Below are 8,978 nucleotides of genomic sequence, written 5' to 3' on the forward strand. Positions count from 1 at the left end.
ATCTTTCACTATATCAGGTTGCTCAAAGCCCAGTCCATCCTGATCTTGAACACTTCCAGTGATGGGGCATCCACAACTTCCTTATATACAATCTAAACCTACCCTCTTTCAGTTTAAAACCATTGTCCCTTGTCCTGTCACTACAGGCCCTGGTAAAAAGTCTGTCCCCGACTTTCTTATAAGCCTCCTGTATATATTGAAAGGACACAATAGTGTCTCTCTGGAGCCTTCTGATGTCTAGGCTGAACAACCGCAACTCTCTCAGCTTTTCTTCACAGGAGAGGTGTTCCAGCCCTCTGACCATTTTTGTGGCCCGCCTCTGGACATGCCCTAGTCCATGTCTTTCTTGTACTGGGGGCCCCAGAGCTGGATGCAGTACTCCAGATGAGGTCTCATGAGAGTCAAGCAGAGGAGGAGAACCAACTCCCTCGACCTGCTGGCCACACTTCTTTTTATGCAGCCCAGGGTACCATTTGCTTTCTGGGCTGCAAGCGCACATTGCCAGTTTACGTCCAATTTTACATCCACCAGCAGAATCACAGAATCATAGAATCATTTAGGTTGGAAAAGACCTTTAAGATCATCAAGTCCAACCGTTAACCTAACACTGCCAAGTCCACCACTAAACCATGTGCCTAAGCACCACATCTACAGATCTTTTAAATACCTCCAGGGATGGTGACTCAACCACTTCCCTGGGCAGCCTGTTCCAACGCTTGACAACCCTTTCGATGAACACATTTTTCCTGATATCCAATCTCAACCTCCCCTGGCACAACTTGAGGCCATTTCCTCTTGTCCTATCACTTGTTACTTTAGAGAAGAGACTGACACCCACCTCATGATAACCTCCTTTCAGGTAGTTGTAGAGAGCGATAAGGTCTCCCCTCAGCCTCCTTTTCTCCAGATTAAACAACCCCAGTTCCCTCAGCTGCTCCTCATAAGACTTGTGCTCTAGACTCTTCAGCAGCTTCGTTGCCCTTCTTTGGACATTTTCCAGCACCTCAATGTCTTTCTTGTAGCAAGGAGCCCAAAACTGAACACAGTATTCGAGGTGCAGCCTGACCAGTGCTGAGTACAGGGGAACAATCACTTCCGTAGTCCTGCTGGCCACACTAGTTCTGACACAAGCCAGGATGCTGTTGGCCTTCTTGGCCACCTGGGCACACTGCTGGCTCATATTCAGACAGCCATTGATCAACAACCCAAGGTCCTTTTCCTCCAGGCAACTTTCCAGCCACTCTTCTCCAATCCTGTAGCATTGCGTGGGGTTGTGGTGACTCAAGTGCATGACCCAACACTTAGCCTTGTTGAACATCATACAGTTGGCCTCAGCCCATTGATCCAGCCTGTCTGAATCCCTCTGCAGAGCCTTTCTACCCTCAAGCAGATCAACACTCCTGCCCAACTTGGTGACATTTGCAAACTTACTGAGGGTGCACTCAATCCCCTCATCCAGATCATTGATAAAGATATTAAAGAGAACTGGCCCCAATACTGAGCCCTGGGGAACACCACATGTGACTGGCCGCCAACTGGATTTAACTCCATTCACCACCACTCTTTGTGCCCAGCCATCCCGCCAGTTTTTTACCCAGCAAAAAGTACACCTGTCCAAGCCATGAGCAGCTGGTTTCTCCAGGAGAATGATGTGGGAAACGGTGTCAAAGGCTTTATTAAAGTCTGGATTAACAGCATCCACAGCCTTTCTCTCATCCACTAAATGGGTCACCTTGTCATAGAAGGAGATCAGGTTAGTCAAGCAGGACCTGCCTTTCATAAACTCATGCTGACTGGGCCTGATCACCTGGTTGTCCTGTACCTGCTGTGCGATGGCACTCAAGACAATCTGCTCCATAACCTTCCCTGGCACCAAGGTCAGAGTGACAGGCCCGTAGTTCCCCAAATCCTCCTTCTGACCCTTTTTGCAGATGGGCATCGCATTTGCTAACTTCCAGTCAACTGGGACCTCCGCGGTTAGCCAGGACTGCTGACAACTGATGGGAAGCGGTTTGGTGACCACTACCGCCAGCACCATCAGTACCCTTAGGTGGATCCCATCTGGCCCCATAGACTTGTGTGTTTCTAAGTGGTGTAGCAGGTCACTAACCATTTCCCCTTGGATTATGGGGGCTTCATTTGGCTCCTGTCCCTGTCTTCCAGCTCAGAGGGCTGGGTACCCAGAGAACAACTGGTCTTACTAAAGACTGAGGCAAAGAGGGCACTAAGTACCTCAGTCTTTTCCTCGCCCTTTGTCACTATGTTTCCTCCCACATCCAATAAAGGATGGAGATTTTCATTAGCCCTCCTTTTGTTGCTAATGTATTTATAGAAACATTTTTTAATTGTCTTTTATGGCAGTAGCCTGATTAAGTTCTAGTTGGGCTTTGGCCCTTCTAATTTTCTCCCTGCATAACCTCACGACATCCTTGCAGGCTGCCAAAGTCCTTCTCTACAGGGCTGCTCTCAATCAATTCATCACTCAGTCTGTACTGATGTTAAGGATTGCCCTCACCAAGGTGCAGGACCTTGCACTTGGCCTTGTTGAACTTCATGAGGTTCACATGAGCCTGTTCCTCAAGCCTGTCAAGGTCCCTCTGGATGGCATCCCTTCCCTCAAGCGTATCAACTGCACCACTCAGCCTGGCGTCATCTGCAAACTTGCTAAGGGTGCACTCAATTCCATTGTCTATGTCATTAATGAAGATGTTAAATAGTATTGGTCCCAGTACAGACTCTTGAGGGTCATAACTCGTCACTGGTTTCCATTTCAACATAGAGCTGCTAACTGAAACTCTGGATGCAACCATCCAGCCAGTTACTTATCCATCTAATATTCCAACCATACGTCTCCAATTTAGAGGCAAGAATGTTATGGGGGAGCCTATCAAAGGCCTTACAGAAGTCCAGGTAGATAACATTAATTGCTCTTCCCCAACTGACGCAGTCACTCCTTTGTAGAAGACCACTAGATTAGTCAGGCACGATTTGCCCTTGGTGAAGCCATGTTGGCTGTCCCTAATCACCTTCTTGTCTTCCATATGCTTCAACATAACTTCCAAGAGGAAGTTCCATGATCTTACTGGACACTAAGGTGAGGCTGACTGATCAGCAGTTCCCAGGTTCCTCCTTATTACCCTTTGTAAAAATGGGTGTGGTATTGAGTGTTCCTTTTCGGCGATGGTTCTAACACCAAGCAAAATTACAGAAAGTATTCCCAGGGAAGTCCATTTGTGTGTTTTCATCTCCATTTCTACTAACATTAGCACACTGATGTTCATCCTATTAATTTCTCCATGATGGGAGTCCAGCACACACATCATACACCCAGCTGCTGACCAGAGTACATTCAGCAAGCTCATTCCTAGTCTTCTCGCATCAGTAAAATAGTAAATAATACCATGAAATAACATGGTCCAATGAAGTTATCTGCACTGTGCAGCCAGGTCTCCAATAGTCCCACATTGTCTTTTGATTCAGAACAGAGGCATAGACCAGGCGGACAAGGTCTCTCAAGGCCACAGTATCAGCAGGGGTGGCTGTCAGGAATGCAGTTTACCAATACATCAAAAGACAAGACTACAGGAGATCAAGTAAAGATTAGCTACTTATTTTCAAAAACATCACAAGTTTTTCTACCTGATCCAATTTCACTGTGAAGATACATGGTGTCCTCCCTTACTAGAGACATCGACACCAACCAAAACAAGATTTTCCACATTCCTTTTAATAATGCATGGCATCCTGAAGCCTGCTGTCTGCCTATGATGATGCAAGATGCTCAGAAGTCATTACAACAAAGCCTGAGGGGATTATTTTCTCATTTCCATAATTACACAGTCAGTAATATTATCATGACCCAATCTTATCTCAAAATGTAAACCCAGATCTTTAACGACGATATTTCTGAAGTGATGTGTGGGATTAAAGTCCTGCGTATGGTAAGGCTGCAGCAGTGAGGGAGATAAAATGTTCATCTTTCATTAGCCAGGGGCTTTCATTCCTGAGAAAAGCTAACTGTGACCCCAAAACAGGCAACATGGGTCACAGATCAGAATCTGCTGCCTCATCTGGAACACTCTCTCCATCTCCGGAAAGTAAAAAGTGAGAAAAAAACTCTCCAGCCACAGCTGTTCATTTCAGAAGTGGGTCCATTTAGTGGCCCTGGAGGTTTTCCATCCACCTGTCTTGTCCTGGCATCACCAGAGGAGCCTGTGCTGGACATCCCTCTCACTTCTGTAGTGCCATGACTAAGCTCCCAGCTCAATAGCTATGGAGAATGAGGAGGATTCTTTTGTTGCCTCTTTTCTCAGTACCTCAAGCAGTTTTCTCTTCTTGCTGATGTTTCAAACCTAAGCCCTGAAGGGTCTACACTCAAGAATATATTTAGGATGTGCTGTATCTCATGGAACCCCAAATGGCAGGGCTCATTCAGCACTCTTCCGAGCAGTCTGAACAACGTGTCTAAAAAGAAAAACATGATTTTGAGACTAAAATGCCATAGGGTGAAGAATCTCAATCATCAAAATTGCATTAATTAGCATTCTGAAGGAGTACATGCTAAAATCATTGTAAGGGCCCAGGAAAAACATGGTGAAGGGTCCAGGTGGAGATCTCTCTCGGGCATCATTTCTAGATTGATCAGAGCCCAGCCAGCAAAACTAAACAAGATGGTACTGTTTTACTTCCATGGTAGGAAAAGGTTTGGTTTTCTCTCTGCCTGCCTGAAGAGCAACCTCTTTTCTTAGTTAAAGCAACCTCTTTTCTTAGCCAAGGAACAGTCAAAGGTAGCTGGAAATATTAAACACTGAAAGAGAGAAAAAAGTCTAACTAACTTTTTTAATCTCCTGTTAATGGTCATTATCCTTTTTCCCACTGCACACCACATGCTTTCCTAACTTCCAGAGAACCCTGAGCTCTGGATTATATTCATGTTATTGGTGCTGGGGATGTGCATGTGTTCTCACCTGCGCTCTCCCCATCATACAGCAAACAGTGTCTGTCAGACACAAAAGAGTAAAACAGCAAAGAGCATCTTCCCTACAACGAGCTGTTTTGCCAAAATATTCATTATGTTGTGTTTAGCCCTTGTTATGGTTTACAGTGGCTCCCGAATGACTCCGTAAAAGTAGAATGTCTCTGACTAGATTCCTGGCTGAGCACCCGTTGGTACGTGCGGGTTTGTGAACAGAATTTTAACTCATCTTCGCGATGTTATTTGATCGCTGCCTGGGGTAGGCAGAGCTGTGTGGAAGGGACCGACTCAAGGCAAGTGCTAAAGGGAAGGGGATTTTTGAACTCTGTGATTAATGTAACTGCTGTAGCTCATCTGTCCAATCAGACTGGCAAAGCTTGTTCCTTGTTGAACCAAAGAATCCTAATTTCCAAGAACAATGCCTGCTAAGCATTTGCCTGAGACTTACCTCAGCCATAAAGGGCATTCACATTTCAAAAATACCTGTCAAGCATTTTCTATGCATAACTAAAATGCAGTTTTTCTTCTTTATTGCTATTTATATTGTTTATTTTATTATTTATATTGTTTTATTATTTATATTTTATTATTTATATTGCTGTCACATCTGTTGATAGGAGAGCCTAAACATAGTCAAATGCTCTAGCAGCATTTTACACATACTTTACCTAAGGACCAAGCTACAGAGAAGCAAAGTCTCTGGTATTTCAAATGAATCAGCCTCTGGCTGACTCACACATTATCGACATCCCTGACCAAAAGGGTCTAAGAGACTGTTCTCATTGCGAAAAGACAAAAGAAATGCTCAATAAAGCATGCCTTGAGAGATGGAAATGCTTACACCAGGATGAGCACAGCACTGGATGTCCATGAGTACCACTTGCTCTGACAAGACGTTCAGAGTTGCTGAGCAGCAGAAGGGACAGGAGTGGGCTCTTGCCACATCTCCTGACCCCTTCTTTGCCAAGTGAGCAATGATTTGCTTAAGGCTAGCCCAGCTTGTAGTTCACTCATCTCTGACACCACAGGTGATGTGACAGCAGGCAAAGGCAGTGTGTCAGTTCCTCTCTGCCTACAGCTTGCCCTTTGTCATCATCCGACAGTATAACATGAAGCTACACCACTCCTGAAGTTTGGTGGTTTGGGAAACTTGGCAAGTAGCTTCTGAGTTTCATCCATTTGACCCCAGTCCTCCTTATGGAGAGAAACTCTTACCATTTCTAATGCAGAGACAGATCCATCTCACGCCTAGGCAGCAGGGCCGTTCGAGTAGCTTAGTGTTCATGCTGGAGGGACTGGGTTTTATATCATCAAGGTGTGGGGGAAGGGGAAGAACTTGTGCATTCTTCCTGCAGCAGAAGAGCAATTGCCTGATTTGGTGTCCTCATTCTTTTTAGTTTTTTTTTCCTGAGAATTTTCCTCTTTCTGAAACACTAAACAGCTCATTTCTTCCAAGCTAAACAAATGATTCTGCCAGCTACTGATTTTTTTCTTCTTTCTACTTCTAATGGTTGGTACTGTAAGGACAAGTTTCCCTTTGTTTGATAGCAGGTCAGTAGGCCAAGAACAGCTAGGGACAGCAACTGTGACACATCACGACTGCACCAAATTCTTCATTTTGACTACACAAAGAGTATCATCACTCTTGGATTCCACCAACCCAGTTAGCCAACTCACAGAAGGCTACTGCTTTGATCAGAGACTAGCAGAGTGCAGTAAGAGACCAACAAAATCTCCATCCTCAGAGTCACATATGTCCGTTTTGCTGTCCTGATGCTTCCTCTCCTCTTTGTTATCATGTTATTCCCCACATAACGGTCCAGTTAAGCCAGCCTTCCAGATTAGGAAGGCTATTGCATTATGAAAGCAATAGCAATAAACTTCAGCATCAGTCAAGATCTAGTTCAAAGGGCTGCAGATGACAGCCTACAGTCATTCCTCTTCACGGGGTTTACAAGGAAGAGCATTAGGAACAAGAATGAACATTGCCACAGAGACACAGACCACTGAGAGGTTATGTACTTGATGTGTCTCTGGTCAAAGCAGGCTAAATTCCATGCAGGAATGAATCTAATGGAGTCAATGGACTTAAACCACGGGTGAATTTGGCTTGATCTCTCTTAGCATGTGTCTGAAAAAAGACTTGGTAGGTTAAAAGAAGACCTAGTTTCACTGAACTTACTGGAGCTCTGAATCAGAGCCAAAATTTTCCAGTGGCCTGCAAAACCCATATATTACAACGGCAGAAAGTAGTTTTTATTCCACAGAAAATGCATGTGTTTGGAAACAGAGACAGGCATGATGGAGATGCCCAATGACTGCAATCAATTTTGTGAATGACATTGCTTTGAGAGGATTCCCAAACACCTGGGCTTACCTTTGAATTTAATACATGAATGAACTCAAAGCAAAAAAATCAAAATTGCACCAGAACCCGCACATTCTGCCTGACTTGGGATCAAAGTCTGAAAAACTTGCTGTGTGTTCAGTGCTAAATTAAAATGGTAAATTATTGAAAATATGTCAGTAATTATTAGGTGGAAAAAAATCTCCCAAAATATCTGGGCCTTACTCACGTACCCATTTTGTAAAAATAACATCATTTTCACTGACAACTTTTTGCATGACACTGAAAATTAAGATGACAGTGGAACTGTTGAATAAGCATAAAACCAGCATATCCCTTCAAGCATACATAGCCAAAGGTGTGGTTTGTGGCAAGGAATCACCTATGACAATCATGCTCTTTCATGTCCTGGGACGGAGCTGCTCCGTGTACTCCCCGTCCACCCAACCCACTCTCCAGTCTGGGTGAAGTCATATGTTTGGCCTTCAATAGGCAGTCCTTATCTACATCATTGGTTTGGAGAAGCACTGCAACTCTGGAGCCACAGATCACTGGAAATGAAACAGCAGACTGAGGTTGTGCAGCTTCTTCTGGCTTCTCCTAAAGTAACCTGGAGTAGGCAGTGAGGGGGTATGGGGGCTGGCTGCTCTGTGTGAGGAGAGGAGCTGGATGCCCAGTGTGATAACAAGGCCAGCAAGAGGCCATGGCCCCACCGACAAGGACCCGGTCCCACAGGACTCAAGCAAGACCAGCAGAGCAGGTCTGGTAATGGCAAGCAGGTTCAACCAAGAGTCCTGATAACCTGCCAAGTCCATGGTGGTGAAGAAGAAGGGAGGTCAAGGTAGGAAGTCAAGGCATGGGGTCAGGCTCCAGTTCAATGGGGTACATGGCATGGGCATGGCTGCAATGCAGCTGCAGCATAGCCCAGGTGGGCACCAACAGGGAGAGCCCCTCAGCTTAAAAGCAGCTCCCAAGCAAAGTGGGGCACATGAGGGCATCCTCCAAGGCCTCTCCTGACTGCAGCTCCTATCAGCCAAACCCCAGGCAGAGGGAGAAATGCACTCTGTGTCCTCCCCACCACCACCATCCTGCACACCCAGCCACGCCGTGGCATGGCGCTGGGTGCTGGGGGGCAGGGGAGTGGGTATGGCAGCGCTGGGCCAAGGGATCCCCTGCTCCCCCCAAACTAAGCAGCATTCCCTCCTCCCAGCTCTCAGGGACTCAGCAGTGCTGTTGAAGCAGGGTTATAGATTCCCCTGCAAGAAAGAAAAGCTTAAAACAAATGGATTATAAAAGCAGCTGGAAACTTGGAAAAAGGCATACAAAAGAGTAGGGGGAACTGCATGAATAAAAAGCCCCCCCACTCCCAGGTGCCAGCAAGGTAAACACTGGAAAGGTTGGACACAGAGCGCTCAAACAGCTTTGCTTTCAGAGAGTGTGTTTTTTTTTTTTTTAGGCTTTTGGTTCTGTTTTTCTTCTTTATCTCTCCCCAGCAGCCGCTGACAGATGACCTTTAAAGCCCCGGAGAGCCGCACCAGCAGGTGACTTACTAACAGCTGTGCCAGTCAACAAAACGGAGCAGGGCAGAGGTCACCACTGGCCAGGGCTGCCCAGCAAATTCAAGGGTGGGATTTAATTAAAGAAAGATGCATTACA

The sequence above is a fragment of the Nyctibius grandis genome, chromosome 5 (assembly GCF_013368605.1).
Source record: "Nyctibius grandis isolate bNycGra1 chromosome 5, bNycGra1.pri, whole genome shotgun sequence".
NCBI lineage: Eukaryota > Metazoa > Chordata > Aves > Nyctibiiformes > Nyctibiidae > Nyctibius > Nyctibius grandis.